A 20,622-nucleotide genomic window follows, 5' to 3' on the forward strand; every position below is an offset into this window, starting at 1 on the left:
AAGACCAGAGGTTGAAGAAGCACTACAGCCGTTGGATGGACATCGTACGATCACTACAGCTAGAATCGTTTATATTGACTAAGTTGACAAAGCCCTTAGTACACGTCAACTTAGTAGGTCCACAGCTCCGATTTGGCAGAGAACATATAGCCATTTGCGATTTGTAAGAAGGTACAGCCCATTTACAGTTTGTTAAATGTACAGCCCAACTTCTAGCTAGGACAACGATTAATAATTTCAAACAACCGCTCAAAACAGAATTGAAAAAAAATCCCACAATTTGATGGGATCCGAAATATTTTTATCTGAAATTTCTAGTCAGGTCAAATATAATTTCAAAATAAAGTTGTATTACGTTAAAATCCAACGAAATATTGTGCGCGCAACAAGTAATGAAATTAAAATTTTCTTCCAAAAATAATATATTTTTCAAACTAATTACGTGTTTGGTGCATAGTAACTGTCCAGTTATTATAATTACATCCCATTTATTATTTCTTAAAGTCCATTTTCTTGTTAAGCCTAATGCATACCTCCTAGGAAAGTTTGCGGCCCAGCGGGGCGAAGAATAACAAGTTGACCCGGATATTGGGTACAACTGTCGGCCCAGCTGCATTGCTGATGTTGAAAAAAAGGCATGTGTAGTATAGTACAACCTAACATGGTTACTCGGCCCACATTCAGCGATGCCGGAATGGCCCAAACAAGGCTTCTGTACAACTTTTTGAAGTCACTGAGCTCAATTAATAACTTAAGAAAAAAGTTAGATTACAGTGGAACCTAATTAAAAGTTGTCACGAGCAAATAAATAATTCAACGGGTCCCACTTGTGCGTCTGCGCTTGTGTGTGCGTGTGTGTGTGTGTGAGAGAGAGAGACCCATTGGTCGATGCTCGTAAATATATCTTTCAGCCATATGCATTGCTGATGCTCAGTAAAAACTTATATAGTTGACACAATCATATAGAGCATCATAGCACACTGAACTTGCATACAAAAATTTCACACAGACGGCACAATCAGGATGGAAGCAGTGGATCGCTACGGGAAGGGCTATGTTGAAACCAACGAAGTCGTACATAACGGTTCATCGCCTTTATCAATGACGGGGAAATATCTTGAATGTTGTGCAAAGAAAACAGACAGACAACACAATAAGTTCTGCTAGCACATTAAGTTGACGTACAGGCCTTTCTAAAAAAAGTTCAGGTACAAAATTAAAACAGGTCACAATCAAATGTACTGGCATATCAGTGCTTCACACCCATAGCTCGGATTTAACTAGTACTCCCTCCATCCGGGAAAAGTTGTCCACAGGGCAGTGTATTTGTTTTTTTGCAAAAAAAACCCACAGAGTTTTAAACACATTACAAAGAAGTCCATCTCCTTCCTTCCTCCTCCCCCATCGCCCGCGCCTTGCAGCCATCACCGGCTACCCACCTGCGCCGCCGCCCGCCTGGATCTGCGCCGCGAGCAACACCAGAACTGTGGCCCAGCCGCGACCAACAACAGCGTCGCCGCCCGCTTACACCTGTTCAGCGGCTTACCACCTACACCGCCTGCCGTGAAGGCGACATGCGCGGGCGCCTTCCTCGAGCTACGCCGCCGGCCCCGTTGAAGGTCGCCGCCCATGTTCGCCCACCTTCGCTGCCCACCTGCGCCTCCGATTTCGTCCTCTTCGGCCACCGGCGCCATGGACAATTTCGGCCACTCCCGCCTCTCATGCTGCTACTGATGGACGACGCTGGCGCCGTGGACCTCTGATGCTGCTTTTGCGTTTTCCCCTGCCTCGCCTCTGCTGCCACTCCCGCCTGTGCTGGTGAGTCTGCCCCGCCCGCCTCTGCTACTGCTGCTGTTCAATTTGTTGTTGTGAGTCTGAATTTGCTATTCTTAGTACAGGCGGAGAAAATTCAGGCAGGGGATACAAAGCTAGAGAAATAATCCAGGACAAAGGTTGTACACTGCTCCTAAATGATGAACAGATTATAGTGAAAATTTAGTTTGATGCCATCAAATTCATTGAGTAATACTCTTGGCATTCTTGGAGATCTGCTAGTTTTTGGAAGTTTTTCTTGCTACGGTTAACTAAAAATGTTCAGTGTTCCAATACTGTAGAGAAACTACAGTGCCTATAATTCAGTTATGACTCCTTTACTAAAACTGTAGTGTTTGCTAAAACTGAGATGTAAACTAAAGGAGTTTGTGATTTGCAGAAGCTGTAGCATACTCCAACAAGTGATAAATGCACTCAAAAGTTCACTGAGAAAATGCAGAGGCTGCTCACTTGTTACTGAAAGTTTTCTGGAGTGATAAATGCATGCAAAAGAAGTTCAGTTAACTGTTACCGTTGCTGTATGAATTCCAACCAGGTCAATTTGTTGTCAATTACTCTGTAATACTCAACCAGGTTTATGCAAAATGAAGATCAACCGTGTTTATTTGGATTTATTTGAATCATTTGAATTTATTTACTTTATTTGGATTTATACACCATTTGTCCAATTGCAAACATACCTAAAGTTTCCAATTGTCCAATTTCAGTCATTCATTTTATAGAGAGCTAAGCATAGCCATGACTCTTCCCTAAATATTCATGTAGAATCAATTCAAGTAGCACAAAACTGAAAACTGAAAACTGCCACAACCCCTTAACTAAAATTTGATAAAAACATGTCCCTAAAATTGGAATTATTTGAATTAGCTAGGTTTATTCTTCTTCATATACAAAAAAGATGAATATTGTTCGTCTACTAGTTACTTCAAATTTAGAACTGAATAAACACTTGTCATCTTCAGTAAACACTTGTAAATCTAGAGTGGTTTTAAACTTAGAATGCACCAAGTACTAATATCCTTTGCCAGGCTACACACCATCTACTTGGAGTAGACAACAAGATTCACAGGGACATGCACGCTTCAATAGACTTGTGAATGCTAGCAAAGTGATAAGTAAAAACTTGGATGTTCTCAGAAATGTAGCACCAGAGGACATTAAGTGAACTGGCTTTGCATCCAAAGCCCACTGCGTTCACATTGTTTAAACCTCTTTAAATAATCATCTAGTACTTCAGTTAGACTAGCCATCTAATCCTAATTCTCCAAACCATAGCCCTCTGTTCCAGCGGTTCCAAATGGCGGAAGAGATCGAGATGCGGGTTTTTAGCGTCCAACATGTCCTTGTCTAAGGCTCGATGCACATAGTTGCCACCAGCACCATCCACCCAAGGGTTGTTCAGCAGTGGATCAACAATGTATCCAACTCCCTCGAAAAGGTAGAGACGAGGGTCATCGGTCTCGATGCAGAGTACACGGAGCGTGCCCCTCGAAAGATCCAATACGCCGCCGTCCTTCAGCTGTGCCACCGAGATGATGTTTTAGTGTACCACATCATACACTCGCCTTCCATACCACGTGAGCTTCACGATTTCTTGTCTCGGGATGACGTAAACTTCTGTGGGGCAGCCATCGAAGGGGATAAATAGAAGCTGAAGCCGTACAACCTTGATTTGAAAAGCATCGCTGACCTACAAACCAGAATCAAAATTCCTGTAGAAGATTGTGATAAACAGACACCATCCCTATTCGATGTAGAAAATTTTGTGCTCGGTACAAATCTTCAAAAGAGTGACGAGACGCTGACATTCAGGTCGTCTGGATGGGAGAATTATCCCTTAACGTACGAGGGGATAAAATATGCTGCCCTCGATGCCCGTGTGAGTTTCGAGATAGCTGCAAGGTCCAAAGAGCTTGTTGCGAAGCTGTCTCCCATAGAGAATGAGAACAAGAAGAAGAAGAAGAAGAAGAAGAAGAAGAAGAAGAAGAAGAAGAAGAAGAAGAAGAAGAAGAAGAAGAAGAAGCTGCACCAGCAGGAGGGCATTATGGATGGATGAACTATTTCCTCTCTTGTAAAAAAAATTATTCCCTCTCGGTGTATATTGATATAGATGGACTATTTCGATGGTGTGCATGTCTTTGGAACAGAGTAGTAGTGGGTCCGCTTGACTATAAGGAACTATTTATCCGCATATATAGCTTTCTCTACTACTCCTGCAAGTGATCGGTATGTAGTGCATGTGTCCGTAGACATGACAGCTTGTGTACATGACATGTTTGGCCACCTAAAATGCGGCGAGCATCAAGTTTCTACCACAGCAACCCATGATTCCCACGACGCCGCTCGAACCCATGAAACCACACGTCTCCCGACCTGCGGCTCACCCCTCTTGGCCCCACTGCCCCTCTGCCTACGGGAGCATTACATGTGGACCAGTCACCTATCGGGTCCACATGTTATTGACTCAAAGGTAGGTGTAGTAAGGCGCTGAAGCTTAGTCCCGACGGCCCTGAGAGGGAAATGTAACTCCTGCGCCAAGGCTTGTGGTGCTCCCGCAGCACGAACTCGTGCCAAACTCGAGATTTGTTTCTTTACTATACATGCACGCAACGATTTAATGGACATTGTAATCTCAACATGTGATGGCGAGCTCTAAATTTGAATTTGAAACTTATAAAACGAAAAGATTCAAAACAAATAAACTGGGAGAGAGGGAGTATATCGTAGGATGTGTCCCATACAAAATAAGCCCCCTGGTTTGTCACCGTGAAGATGCGGTTAGAAAGGAGCACAACGTCTTCCTACTCGTACAGCAACAAATCGGCCGCAGACAGCATGGTCCGCCTTTAACCGCCATGTGCAAGGTTCGTGCTATCTTATTCAATCTCACCGTGGTTCCATCGTACCAATTCATGCGGTGGCCCGTTGCATGGATGATCCCAATGTTGGACAAAGGTTCTACAGGAACGGTGTCACCGTTGTAAATGTTGTGCAAATTGATGTTGGTACCCTCCATATGCAAGCCAATCTCCACTCGCACCGAGCCTAACGTGTGAAACAGTGGGCAGGGGGAGAATTAGGAAATGGACACGGAAGTAGTCTTTAGAATGCATTTACTACGTGATCAAACTCATATTACCTGCTCATCGAAGGAAATCCGAGTGACCCTCAACGTCGGCATCTCAAGGGGCGTCAACTTGCAACTACGGCCACGCCGCGCTGGAGAGAACCCCAAGGAAACATCCTTGTGCGTTCCACGGAACATCAAGATGAATTTGTATGAGTAGTTTATCTTGTGAGAGAAAAGGATGAACGAGAGAAGGCATCTAGAGATAGAGATGGACACTACTACTACTACCAATGTGCTGGCCCGTGCGTTGCAATGGATCCAAAGTAGTAGAATAATACTTGTTCACGTGCTTGAAATATAAACACTCTAGTTTTGATATACATGTGTCAGCAGATATGACAGCTTGTCCATGGAAGTTGAACCACGGTGACCATCACGTTTCCTGTTTCTACCACTGCCACACCCACACGTGATTCCCACGACACCGCTCCAACCCACGGCACGACGTCCCCTGATGTGGACATGGATCCTCTGACGTGGCTATCACTGCCTTGGCATGCCTTTCCTTCACAGACAGGTGGGACCCACGCTTATGGGTCCCACATGTCAGTGACAGAATGGTAGGATTGTTCACGTCAGGGGATCCTCATCCCCCCGACGTGCCCCTCATCCCTCTCGGCCCCACCGCTCCTCTGCCTTTGTGTGCATGACATGCGGGCCAGCTGAACTGCGGCGACCATCAACTTTCTACCACAGACACACCCGATTGGACGCGGTTTGCCTGCTCCGTTGCTGTGCTCCGATCCGTACTCCCGCACCATCGAATTTTCATCCAGCGGCTGTGACACATTTCATCTCGATCATCAATCCTCAGCCGGAGTACTTATGTACTCCCTCTGGTCCTTTTTACTCTGCACATTCGATTTGCCGAAAGTCAAAATTTGCTAAGTTTGACCAAATTTATATTAGAAATTATTAGCATCTATAATATCTAATAAATATAATATGAAAATATATCCCAAGATGAATCTAATGATATTGGTGTTGTTATGTGAATGTCTATAATTTTTTATACAAACTTGGTCAAAGTTGGATGAGATTGACTTCGGACAAACCTAATATGCAGAGTAAAAAGGACCGAAGGGAGTACTATAGGTAGTACCCGCCGGTGTGGCCATCTACGCCTCATAACGCCCCGACGCCCAGCTGTGGCACCCTCGCCACGGCCACGCCACCACCGGCTGGTTCATCTCGAACAAGTGAGTCGTGAACCACGCCACCACCATGCGAATGACATGTGGGCCAGCCGCATTTAAGGTCCGCATGTCATTGACTCATAGGCTAGGCACTAAGCCACTGAAGTTCGGTCCCGTGGGCCCCGAGAGGGAAATGTAACTCCTGCGGCAGGCCTTGTGGTGCTCCCGCGGTACGAGCTCGTGCCAAAACTGGAATTTGTTTCTTACTACTACCAACTAGTACTAGTAAGGTACACGTGCATTGCACGCATGGGATTCTGGTGGTTTGTGAATTATGCTTCTACATGTGGAGCTTTATGGATTCTAACATGTGGCAAAATCTGGTGGAATGTAAGGTTAGGCAAGTTTGATTAACTTAGGTGAGTGTTTGGTTCAAGCCACACCTTAGGCAAGCCACACTAAGGCCCCACATGACATACACACAAAAAATGTGGCAAGATTCCCTTAGGCTTGCCAACTTGTTTCTCTCGTTTTGAAGAACTAATAACTTTGCCTAAGCTTAGTTGTGGCAAAGTTAGGGTCTGTTTGATTCAAAGGATTTTCATAGGATCTTTGAAGGATTAGAATCCTTAGGAATTTTTCCTACGTTGGTCGTTTGATTCGTAGGATTGAATCATGTAGAATATTTTCCTAAGGATTCATTTGTACTACGTTTCACAGGAATTCTAACATGCACTCCAACCTCTTGAAAGAAATCCTTTGTTTTTCATGTGACACAATCAAACAAACTCAAATCCTATAGGGATCCAATGAACATGCCATTCCAATCCTACTTTTTTCCTATTCCTGTGTTTCTGCAAGCCTATGAATCAAAGAGGCCCTTAGTCATGAATTAAGTTCAACCGTGGAGTCTTCTAGATTATACATGTGGCAGAATCTGGTGGATGATATCCAACGGCCAGTAGTGCTCGGATTTGCCATCTTTGTACCATCGGATTGGCTTCATCCAACGACCAACTTACAAAGTTTTTCACACACCATATAGGGGGTATAGATATAGATGTGCCGGTCTGTTTCAATGGATCCAAAGTATATATATATATATATATCTATTTAGTGGAGTGCACTCTAAACACATTATCTATTTATTTTTCTCTAACCTTCCGTAGCCATGCAACCAAGTCACATAAGCTTCATGGGTGCCCCCCACATCATATTATTCATACTACGTTGATTGAAAAAAAGATAAATCACCCAAAACAAGATCTTCCCGTTTTTTGTTCCTACGATGTTGTGTCGTGCACGTACCTACTAGTTGTACTAGTAATATAGTATTAGGAGTACAAACTTGGTACTAGTAGGAGTAGTACTAGTACGGAATGCTCCTACTCTATCAACGAGCCCCGTCTGACACCAAATTTCTTGGCTTCTGTGCTACAACTAGATCTTCCCCTCGTTTCTGTTTTCCAACCCAGCGGCGGGCGGGGTGTCGATTTGCTCAACGGCGGTTCCACATGAAAGTGAAAATGCTAGGCAACACGCCTTCCCTAAGCTATGTGTCATGCCGGACAGGCCGTGTTGTACTCCCGATTCCCGGGCGTGTGGGGGTGCGACGCGAACGCAGCAGGCCTTTTCCTTTTACCAGCAATGTGCCCATGCGTTGCGATGGATCCAAAGTAGTAGAATAGTAGTATTTGTTCACAAACTTGAAAGAAATCACTATTGTTTTGATATACTCCTAATATATTACTCCCTCCATACCTAAATATTTGTCTTTTTTGACATTTCAAATGGACTATCACATACGGATTATATAGACATATTCTAGTGTTTCTAGCAAGATGCCCGTGCGTTGCACGAAGTTGATGGAAAAGGTAAGCACAACTTATAAATTGATGGATGGAGTACTAGTTACAGTGATGCATATAATTAAGCAAAGGGATCGCACATGTCGGTATTGACTGGAACGAGAATGCAACAACACAATAAGAATTAAGGCCACGATGATGCAATCGCAGTGGTGGTTACAGAAGGCAAGAAGAAAGATGGATCCATGAACGTATGACCTCCTACTCCTCAACTTAGTGTGCCGGGACACTGACAGGCGACTAAGGATCGGCGGCTTTTATGGTGAGGTCGAGGTGCTTCTCAACAAAGGCATCCAAGGCTTCCAGCCGGTTGAGGAAGGCCAACATCGTAGCATCCTCACTGGCCTTGTAGATACCTATGTACACGATTTCCTCATACATGTGGATGTGTAGGTCGACGAATTCTTGCAGGGCGAGGCGCCTCGCGGCGAGCGCGACCTCCAGGTGGACATTCTTCGTGGCGTCGGCGGGCAGTCGCAGGGCCACCAGTGCTTGAAAGAGGTTCCGGCCATGGAGGCCGATTAGGGTGGCAGGCAATGAGGAGCCCGGGTGCACGGGCTGGAGGAGTACGGTGATGTCGTCCGCGAGCTTCTTGAGGATGGTGAACTTGTTGCTGGTGGCAACGATCATCTGGTCCAACTGAGAGTCGTAGTTGGCGTCGAAGGCGGCCATCCACCAGTCGGTCTCCAACACCGTCTGGAGACGATCCTCGGTGCCATGCCGCAGGCCGGCGTCGTGGACCATCTGGCACAGCCGCTGGCCGCTCACGAGCATCGCCGCCATGGGTCTGGAGTGAGCTCTTTTGCGCTTAGTGTAGGTGCTTAGGCAAATGCTTAGGTGCGTACGATGTGGTAGATGCATTGGAATGGAGGGGCGCCTTTATATGAGGGCAATGAGGGCAAACAACGTTGCATTCACATCGTGCAGCCTCTTTTCCCGGACCTCCTCCCATTACTTCCCTCATACATTAATTGAAGGTGGATGCATTGGCCGTTCAACATATCGGGAACCGCTACTCCCTCCCTCGTCTGCATTAAAGCCATATTGGGAACTGCGCCGCCCGCTGTCAAATCAAATACTCCCTCCGTCTAGGTGAGTATTAAGTCATCTTACGAAAACCAAATAGTAAATACATAGGCGTGGTGCATTAACTCTCATGTTGTTTCTTATTTTTTGACATAAATAGAGGAATCAACCAAGAAGAGATGTGGGGCTTGTATGCTTTTAATGACTTGAGACTATCAAACATGACATGCAGTGGTCAGTTCGTTGCACAAGAACAAATACAACCCACGTCAGCACACACGCCTCTTATATAGCATCACATCCAATGGCTATAAAAGATGAATGAGACCAAATTATATCTCATCTATATGAGTTCTAGCAAAACTGTATTAATAATACTCAGTAGTCCTGCGCCATGTATCATATATTAGTATCATGTAGTACTTTATTTATTTATGAGGTATCCAGATGGCACTGCACCGCCAAGAAAAGAGGGTAACATCAAAATTATGGACTACTTTTTTGAGTATGTTGGTAAGGTCCGGTCATAGTCACTTGTTGAAATCTCTAAAAAGACAAATACTCCCTCTGTCCGGAAATACTTGTCATCAAAATGGATAAAAGGAAATGTATCTAGACGTATTTTAGTTTTAGATACATCTCTTTTTATCCATTTTGATGACAAGTATTTTCGGACGGAGGGAGTAGAAAACAGAGTTGGTGATGATGGTGTGCGTGCCATCCTGCAATATAGGCCGTCAGATTTATATCTAACGGATAGGAAAGAAACTATGGCAATTTTGCAAAAATATACCCACATGTCTCTCCACGTTCGCAAATAAGGCCTTCCCTCGTTCAACCTTTTCTCTCACAAGATAAACTACTCATACAAATGCATCTTGAGGTGTCCATAGAATCGAAGAGAGGGATGATGTGTGTGTGTGTGCGCGCGCGCGATCGATAAAGAGTGCCATCGAATTTGTGTGTGCCCAGGTCAAAGATATAGAGTGGTTGGCCTACTGGAACGTTAGATGGGACATGTGCAGTTTGTCTCTGTGGCATGGATACCTACCTGCAGCGCTCGACTATCGGTGTGTGGTGGGGGAAGAGGGAGGCCCAATTAACTATAGAGGTACAATGGCTGGTATATGTGTGGAGGAGCAGAGAGGCCTACCTCATGTATTAAGGAGATCGATCTGCCTCATGTATTAAGGGAGATCGATCGGCATCCATGCATATGTGCAGGAGAGGAATAAGGTTGGGAGAGAGATATAGCTAGAGTGTTGGAGGGGGTGGTAGTGGAGTTGCTTCTAACAAATGGTGGGATAGGCTTGCTAGACAAACGAAGGGCACGCCCGCAATATCAATAAGAGAGGAGATGGTTGCTTGTTGTCTATGCACGTGTGTGTGAGAGACGGGTCAGGAGGCATGCACGAATGATGAGGGGGGATGATGTGGCTGTGGTAAGCAGACGTAACTACATAGGAAGATCAATCGCCCTTTGTTAGAGAAAGGAGAGACATAACTTGTGAGGTACGTCGATCGATGGGGGCTGGTTAAATTCGATCTAGGTATATGTTGGGAGATCGATCGGTATACATGCATGTGTGTGTTAGAAGCAAATGAGGCACGAGGAGAGGGATAGAGAGAGAGGGATGCATGTAGGAGGTGGTACGAGAGGCATACTATATCGAGGGGAGGAGTGTGCGAGTACGAGAACGATGAAAAGAGTGGTGGGAGTGAGGCATGGACGGTGACAAGAGAAGAGGGGAAGCTTGTGTTTATGCTAGGCACACCTGGCTAGAGAGGCATATCGATCGATGTGTGTCGTAAAGAAGGAGCTGGGGGGGCCTACACACACCGTGGGTGAACGACCTAAAGTGAAAAGACGAATTTGCGCGATGGAGCTAGAGAATGCTGAAGGAGGGTGAGAGGGATGCGGGCGTGTGCATGCACAAGAGAAAGTTAGCGCTAGCTACAAAGATAAGAGGATTGTGTGGGTGTAAATGACGAATAGAGATCATATATACTTCATTATAAAAAGCAAATTCGGATATTTGAAGAATTTATCATAGTGTTTCAAACCGACGCATGTGTGAATATATATAACGGTGATACACATGGTGTGGTTATGAACATGTTATACTACATTTAATATATTTTATCTCTACTCTTATAAAAAACGGAGTTGTTGATGATGGTGTGCCTGCCATCTTGCATTATAGGCCGTCCGATTTATATCTGGCGGATAGCAAGGAAACTATGATGGTTGAAGTTGGCAACAATCATGATTGTAGATTCTTATTGAAATAGAGAAACGAATTCAAATTTAGTTCAAATTGCAGCGGTAGTATAGACATTTGGAATGCACTAAAATGTTGGTATGAGTAGGTTACATGCATTATACAGCAAGCGAAAAATTTTAATCGGACATAACATGGATTCATACTCCCTCCTTCCATCTATATAGGACGTAATGAGATTTTTAAGACCGCATTGGAATATTGACAAGATTAATAGTACATGACATCCACAATGTGAAAATTATATCATTGAAAGAACCTTTCACAGACGAATTTAATGGTGTGCTTTGTGTAAGTTGCATGTCATATATCATTGCTCTAATATTTGGTCAAAGTTAGCATTGAAAAACGCATTAGGCCCTATATAGATGGAAGGATGGAGTAGCTTTGAATAGCATTTGTATAGTAAAATGGGGCAAGACTCTCTCTTTGTGTGGTGTGAATAGTTTTATTTTTTTCGTTTTCTTTTTGGTTGAGGGTGGTGCGAATTGATTTGGTACGTACAAGTACAATATTACTACACGTTAGGCTTGTCCCTAAAATTCAACCCGCGTCTTGTTATATCCCGAAAATTCAGATATCGTGCTCCCAAAACTGGCGCCTTCACAACCCGCACCTTGCTATCCCAAAATTACAACGCGCGCGAAAACTCCCTCCAGCTGCCAAATCCCGACACGCGAAATCCCCCTTCTAACCCTGAGCCGAAAGGGCCGCTAGTTCAAATTGGTGGGGGGTATTTTTGTAACACACCCTACATTTTGGACAAGCGCATCCCTATGTCATGCTTCACCCCCTCACATCGCCCCCTTTTCGCCATTCGAAATCCCAGGCCGCCATAACCTCTCCGCTCCAGCTGCGAAACCCCACCCTCCTCCGTCTGCCACGTCACTGCTGCCCAGCCGGAGCCTCTTCCCCGACGACGTTGTGCACCACAACAGCTCGACGTCCCTCGTCCACCTCCCTGGATGAGGATCCGCCGTCCATCTCGCCGTCCCACCGGTTCAGCCGCCCCATCCTCCACCTCCAAGGAGCTGCTCCGATGATCGCCTCGTCTATCGCGGCAGCTCCATCCCCACAGCGCCACCTTAACCTGCTCCACCGGAACCGCAGCATCCTCATTGACTCCTCGGACAAAGCCGAGGCCTACTCGGCGCCACCAAAGAGGTTGTACACTCATCGCATCGCACCTTCTCCTTAACTCGACCTCCCGGCACCGACGGTGCTCCATCCCGCACCCCCATGGAGCGGCTACCTTGAAGCCAGCGCCGCGGGTGACATATCCATGGCGGCTCTCCCCAGTGCGAGGCCCGGCGGCGTCCATACCAGCCGGATCTGCTGCTGCTGCTCCGGCTCTCGCTCGCTCGCGCTACTGCTGCTGCTCCGACTCTCGCTCGCTCGCCCAGCTGCTGCTGCTGCTCTCCCCCTCGCTCGTGTTGCAGCTCTGCTCCGATTAAGCCACACTTTAGTCGACTGAATCGACTTTTGGGTCAGTCGATTTTCAGGGGTTGAGGGGGCTCGCCGGAGTTAAGGAAGAACCACCCGCAGCGGGGACGGGGGCTCGCCGGAGAGGTACCCCACTATCTATCTTAGGGTTCAGGGTGGGGTGGGGGCCTAGAGGGCTGGCCGGGGCGGCGGTGGCGAGTTGTTTTGGGGCGGCGAGGCGGCGCTGGGGCCGGTGGTTCGGACGGTGGTGGCTGGCGGCTCGGGGGGTGCAGGTTGAAGATGAACTGCAGGCCCTCCCTAAACTACATGTCAAGTGCCTCTCTGCTACCATTGCGTTCAGTTTCGACAGTAGCATTCAGATTCCACAGTAAATTTCAGTTTCGACAGTTCAGTTCAGAGTCAACAGTTTTTACCTCATCTATTGTAGTCAGGTGGTTTTTGGTGATGTTAATTTTACATCCATTTTACATCATCTATTGGAGATGCTATTAGAATCCCACTTGAGATTGACGATGTCTGTGTTGTGCTGCTTCAGCCTTGACGTCTTACGGCTCACCGGAGCTGCTCCAACGATAGAATGATCCATCACAACAGAGCAGTACCCTGGACTCCATCTACAGATTCCTCAGATCTTCCTCCACACCTCCGACAGCCACCTCTGCCTCAACTGCTTCAGCAACCAACCCAATGATGCTGTGGTCGACACGGCTACGGCAAAGAGGTTGTACACTTGTTGCATCACTTATTACTATACATTCACGTCGATCCATTAGGGCTATTTTGGTTCAACAGAAAAATGTCGATCCACTGGTTGTTACCATCACTCTAAATTTCTGCATGCTCTCCTTACATAATCTCACCATATTTTTTTCGTATGCATGTTAGATAGTGTACACAGTCATGCTGAACATGTAGAGAAAAAGAGAAGAGTTTTGCGCGGCAATACAATGTCATGCAGACATCGCTCCATGGTGGGTTCAATGGCAAACCCTCCCCACCCCTCTCCAGATTGTAATCCGGAGGAAGATATCTGTTCTGAGGCAGATTCAGACGCCGCTGACCACTCCTATTTACCCCCCATGGTGTTTGCTCTACCTTGGCATGATGGTGTTAGTCATATCATGCATATCTTGCCTTGCAGTGCCTACTTTTGACATCATATATGTCATCTGCTTAGTTTAGACATGTTCTGTAATGCCACCTGTTTAGTTTCTATATCATATATGGGAATTATGCAGTCTCATGTCTTTTAGCCAGCCATAATATATGTGAAATGTGCAATGCCATCCTGTTTAACCAAGAATCATATACTTGAATGATATATTGCCCATCCTTTTCTTCATTACATTTCCATTTGTCGACAATGTTTGTACATTAAACTACTCTTCCTGTGAATCAGCCATTTGGGTGGGAGATGGAAAAATCTGGAGTGAAAACAAGGCCTTCAGAGCAGACAGTGCTACCTGTCGAAGCAGATCTCTTGTTGGGTCCTGATAGCTCCTCAGAGATGGATTCAGAGACAGATGACCAGTCCTATTCCCCCACTGAGGTGTATGCTCTAACTTGGCACGGTTATACTTCTCATATCATGCATACGGTGTCTTGCATTGCATAGTTTAGACATCATATACACAATATTCAACACCATGTTATTAGTTCAGACATCATATCGAATGCCCTCTGTTTAGCATATAAATCACATATGTGAATTAAATGATGCAATCCTGATTACTTAGATAACATGTAGGTGAATTATGTCATGCGATCATGTTTAGTTATTCATCATATCTTTGAATTATGTTATGCTATGCTATCCAGTTTAGATAGACATCATATATGTGAAATTATGTCATGCTATCTGTTTTAGTTAAACAATATACATGTCAACTATTTCATGCCCTCTTTTTTCCACACTATCTATTGCATCTGTCTCTCATACAATGTATGTACATTCAACTATGTTTCCTGTTTATCAGCCATTTGAGTTGGAGCGGGTAATGCCAGTATCTAGCGGACTAAAAACACGGTCTTCAAATAAAATAGTGCTACCTCTTGGTGGAGATAGCACCCCGGTTGTACATGCACAAGAACCAGCCCTACCACACATAACCCAAACTCTTGCAGATTGTACCCCTACTGCGATGGACAGAGAACCAGCTTCACCCAATCTAACCCCAACCCCAGCCGATAGTAATCCAGTTCCTGTTGACACAGCACCATCTCCACCACAGAGCTCCCAAACAAGAGCAGTTAGTAAGGCAGCTCCAGTGCCCAAAGGGCCAGTACTATCACGGCGAACCCCAACTCCACCAGTTAGTACGCCTATTCCTGTGGAGGAAGCACAACCAGCTAGTCGTAGTTTAGCATCTATCGCATTTGATGTTGTTAAATCGTATGTGTGTATCTTCCCATCTTGGAAATATTATACTGAAGATGAAGGAAAATGCCAGTTGTAGGTGTTTGTCCAGGAGTTATGTGTAAGTAATGTTATTCATGGCAATTACTTTGCTTCGTCCCATACATCCTACCTCCATGATGGTTATAATACAGCAAATTTTCCCATTTTTCTCTATAGAGAAGGACCGATTTGGAAACTCAGGATGAGGTAACCTGTGCTAATACCTCTGCTATCTTCAAGAATGCTTGGTGGCAGTATCAGAATTACCTGTAGAAAACGTACTTCACCGACAAACAAACTCATCAAATTCCCTTACGTTCTCCAATGGCACAGCAAGTATGTTCACGCATGTTTCTTTAACAGGTTTGCTCTTATCAATAGCTCTGTTGATTTCAATTTCAATTGTGTATACAGTTGACTTTCATATCATGCACATTACTAGCATCACAACAGAGCCAATAGTGTTGTTGTACATGTAGACCCATGGTACCCATCTGAAATCTTGTTGTGCCGTGTAGTTTCCCACGCTTTGTATTCTTTCACTGCTGCTTTGTCTTGAACTGATATGATTTCAACCGTGTCTCTATTTTGATTTGGCAAGACAATGCAGTGACCATAGGACATAGATATATGTTTGTTTGATGCTTTTATTATGTACTAGTACTTGGCAATAGAAGAATTGGTAGTTTAATCCTGTCCACCTTACTAATGAACTAGTTCATCGAAATGAGTTTCATATACTATTACATGCTAAAATTGTTATGTGTCTGCTTGTTTCTTCTTTTAGAATGCTGACAGAATATTGGGGAAGAGTGCCTTATTAAGCAATGGTAAAGGAAGTAATGCAGATAAGGTTCAGGATAGTGACACATCCTTGTTGGTCTCCAACAAAGCTGATAAAACAGCTAAGGAAGACTATCTTGAAGACAGCGAGGCAACCCCAAAGTCCTGTCTTGGCTTAGTGTTCGAGTTACTGGCCACTACCGCTTGCACAAGCTATTCAAACTCACTGTCTGAATCAGTTCGGTTTCTTGAGTCTCAACTACAAGCTGAAAGACATTGATCAGCTGTGCTGCGACAAGAAGCGGAAGGACTGTGGAAGTCCCTAGAGCATTCAGATGCATACTTTCTGGTGCAACAGGAAGCGTTGGAGGATTTTAGCGCCAAACAGGACAAAGCTAATCAGCTTGCTAAGCTTATTGCCAGCATGGTGGATACCCAGGATAACGTTTCTTGAGCTCTTCTGAAGTTGTTTCAGTTATGCTCTTGTTTTGCTGCCGCGTTTATTTGCACTGGTGGCCAATTTTGACGGCCAGTGCGTGTAATGTGCTGCTTTGTTCCCTATATTTGCACTGGTGGCGAACTTTGATGCCCAGTAGATGTAATATGTGTAATAGCGGTAATAGGCTAGCGTTACTTGCTTGCTTATTTATTTCCTTATTGTCTTGTTTAGTTGTTTGCTTGTAGTCACTGCAGTTCTTTTTCTGTTTTTTTCTAGTGGCCACAATAGCCTATTTTTGGTAACTAGGCCAAAATAATCATGGCCCTTCTACGGGCCATATGATCCATGGGCCTTCGTCCGGCCGTAGGATCCATCGGCCTTCTATACGGGCCTTAGGGTCCATGGGCCTTCTACGGGCCGTAGGGTCCATGGGCCTTCTACGGGCCATACGATCCATGGGCCTTCTACGGGCCGTACTATCCATGGGCCTCATACGGGACGTAGGATCCATGGGCCTTCTAAGGGGCGTATCATCATTTCGCCAATCATGGGCCGTACTATTCGTGGACCATAATGGGCCGTTAATAGGTCGTATTTGATAACTCTATGAAAACGGCCCAACGGGTTTTTTTACATGAAAACGGCCCAACGTATTAACGGTCCGCAAACCGGCCGACTGTAACGACGGGCTAAATTTGGCCCACAAGCAGAAAATGGCAGTAACGGGCCGTATGTAACCAAATGTTGCAAATGAGCCCAAGAATCAATGGGCCCTGAGAAGGCCGAAAGATAACTTGGGCTGGAAACAATGGAATAACGGGCCGTTAATGGGTATAAAGTGATACACTGTTCATTACGGGCCAGTTTCACCACAGGCTGTTAATGGGCCAAGAGTTGCAAAGGTCCTCATATGGGCCGAAAGAAGTCATGGGCCACACATGGCCCGGAAGTTAAAACGGGCTGAATCATATTGGACGGCCCAGATGACGCTACTGGGCCTAATTCGGAAAGGGCATAACGGGCCCTGGGTTAGCGGGCTGTAAATGGGCTATAGGCAAACAGGCCATTAACAGGCTTTCCGTCGGCTGGCCCGCCACCTTTTGACCAAGTCAAACGGGCCGGCCTTTTCACAGGAATGGGCCTCTGTTGGGTCGTGCCATGTGTCGCCGTATCATAGGCGCCTTCGATCTAATGAGCGGATGACATCTGTGCCAACGGTGAGCCAACACATGTTTCCTCCAGCCAATGATGATTTTACACGTGGAAAATCCCCATTGGTCGGGGCTGTTAACAGGTTATCGGATCCAAAACCCGACCCCCGATAGCTTAACGGTGTTCCGTTATGGTGGATGCCACGTGTCGGTCAACCTTTACTTCTGTGACGCGCGATTTATTGTCATGGAAATGGACACTTCCGTGATGATAATTTTGGTAATGTCATGGAACACTTCTACGACAGCACAGGTATGACTATCTTGATTCTGTCATAAATTTGTCATGGATGTACATTCATGACAAAAAACGCGACCTACTGTGACAAACACGTATCATCACGGAAGTGTATTTTTTGTAGTGCTTCTTGTGATCTATATTATATGAGCAATAATATTTTCATGCTTATGTAAACACCTCGTTGTACCACTCTGATAGTAAGACCCTATTACTTTTGTTGATGACATTCTAGTAACCACCGATGGACGAGAACTTTGCCTATTGGTCTGCCTCGTTCAACGAGCAGGAAAATGGTTCTTCGTCCCTCGCCCTTAGTATCGATGTTGTTGCCGACATAATTGATAGGCTATCCTCTGACATGCCTTGCTTACATGATCGTGCAAGACGTCATCGCCCTTCCTACTTTTAACCCACATGGTGGGCCCATAACCCACAGTTCCACAGGATCGAAACCTGACTCTCCTGTACACCCTGTTGTCAAAGTTATTCCTCGTGCTTGACTTCGTATGTAATTCGCGAGCCACCTGCCTAGTGATCTATTCTGGTATCAAACACAAACTTCTTCCCATTGCTCTAGACCCCCTTTTACACCTTGTTTCACGCTTTGAACGATTGCCTACCCGCTTGAAACTTCTCATGGTACTTTCTTACTTTGGTCTCGATATTTTCTTAAGTTTTAGTTCGAGAGTTACTTTCCGCCACCTTCCCTAATGTTAGCTACCAGATAGTCAACCTTGCAGGTCCGTTCTCCTAGAATACCCAACCTTTATTCTTCCGTAAGTACGATGGAAATTCTCGAACAAAGAATGCTGACTTCATCACATCAACATAATGGATCGACCCCTTCGAGAAGAGCAACCAAGACCGAGAAGATCCGATAGATTTTTCACCCAATCCCTCCCCCTTACTCCCCTCCTAAATCTCGGGACGAGATTTCTTGCAGTGGAGGAGAATTGTGACGCCCGGATAATCAAGCTACATTAAGCTTTGCTAATGATGCCATGTCACCTCGATTACTGTTGCTAATCTCGCGTTAGTTCGAAACCAATTCAAATTCAAATTCAAAATAGAGGCAAACATCAAGAGCTTTCAAATATTAAAACTAAAAGGTTCAGTTTGTGCCAAATAATGCATAGGTGATTACGGTGAAGAAACCCTACTTTTATAAAACATTTAAATGCTATAAGATGAATAAAATAGTAGCGAAAACTATTATTTAAATACTTTTAAATAATAAATAATTACAAAACTATTATAGTTTAGGTAGCTAGTTAATGTGGCAGTGGCATATCTGGTAACATCAAATTAGGTGCCATTTTTGGTATTTTGCTAAATCGAAATTAAAACAAAACTAAGCTAAAACCAAAAAGAAATAAAATAAATAAAAGAAAAGAAAAAAATACAAAAAGGAAGAAAAGGAAAAAGAATCCCCCGGGCCAACTGAACCAACAGGCCGGCCCAGTCGGCCAACATGACAGCCCACCCCGTCCCCCTTAACCCCCCCACCCCCCCCCCCCCGAAACCCTAAAACTGCTACCCCCACGATCCCACTCGCTCCTCCCACTCCCCTCGATCTGGATCGATGATCCTCCCCAACGACCGCGCCCCGTGCCCCCGACGTCGGCGCCCGTCCCGCCGCCGCCCCGCCTCATCACTGAACCACCTCTCGCCCAACCTCCCTCACACGTCGCCCGCCCGTGGCCTCTGCCTCGCCGACACTGTCACCGAACGCCGCTGCCACGAACACGCCTCCTCGCCGGACTGCCTCCTCTACGTCGTCGTCGTCCCCGTCGTCCTCCCCACGCCCCACAGCCTGTTCCCTACAACCGCGTTGAGGCCCCGGCCTCCCCCTTCTTGCCTCACCGTCATTACCGCGGCCATTGTCGACGCGGTTGCTCTAGAGCACGTCCAGGAGGTCCAGCGTGGCCGTCTTCGTCCGTTTCGGGCTTCAATTCAAGTCGGGGCGTCATCAAGCTCGCCATCGCTAGTCTTCTTTGCATTCGGCCGTCGTCTTCTCGTCGTTGATCTGCACTGCTCCGACCATCCCCGACCTCGTCGTCGCACTCATGGTGATCTTCTCTCCGGGACCCCCCTCTCCCCGATGTCGATTGGTCGCCGTAGCCGCCTCCACCCGCCTAGGCCGCCATGGCTGAAGCAAGTTGCGTGCCTGTCCACAACTGCACACCATGGCCGCGCCCGGATCCCATACTCGCTGCATCAGCCTGTGCCCGTGCACACCATCGCCAGCCCGGGTCATGCCTTGCTCGCCCACTGTTGTTGTTGATGTCCCCTGTGCTGCATGCCACCAATGTTGCTCTCTGTCACTGCTACTGGTCGTCGGCTGCACTAGCTACTGCTACTGCTTACTACTCCAGTCGCCACTGCCTGCTGCTACATGTGTCAGACCGTGCTGACCCCGCCCGAGACCGCGCACCCCCACCCTCCTTCTCCAGTTGCCGCCGCTCGCTCCTACCGTCGCGGCACGCTGCTGCACTGGCCGCCTCGCTTGCCTAGCACATCGCTGGAGGCCCCCGCAGCCCCCTCCCCCCGCCCGCGCGCCCCACTTCTCATGGCTGCGCCTGCCTCGACCGGCGGTGCCCACCTACTCCCGGGCCTGCTCGTGTCCCCTATGTTGTGCCTTTCCCCGGCCAGCACCATGGTCGCCGGCCACGTACTCTACGAGTACGTGCGTGCGGAGGCACAGCCTCACCAGAGGCCGATTTGGGACACTGGCACATGGGACCTACCCCCCTGTTAATTAGGAAGGCCCTAATTAGTTTAGCCCCAAACCCCCTAATTAAGCTATTTGAAGTTAGTCAAGATTATGTTAAT

The sequence above is a fragment of the Triticum urartu genome, chromosome 2 (assembly GCF_003073215.2).
Source record: "Triticum urartu cultivar G1812 chromosome 2, Tu2.1, whole genome shotgun sequence".
Classification (NCBI taxonomy): Eukaryota; Viridiplantae; Streptophyta; class Magnoliopsida; order Poales; family Poaceae; genus Triticum; species Triticum urartu.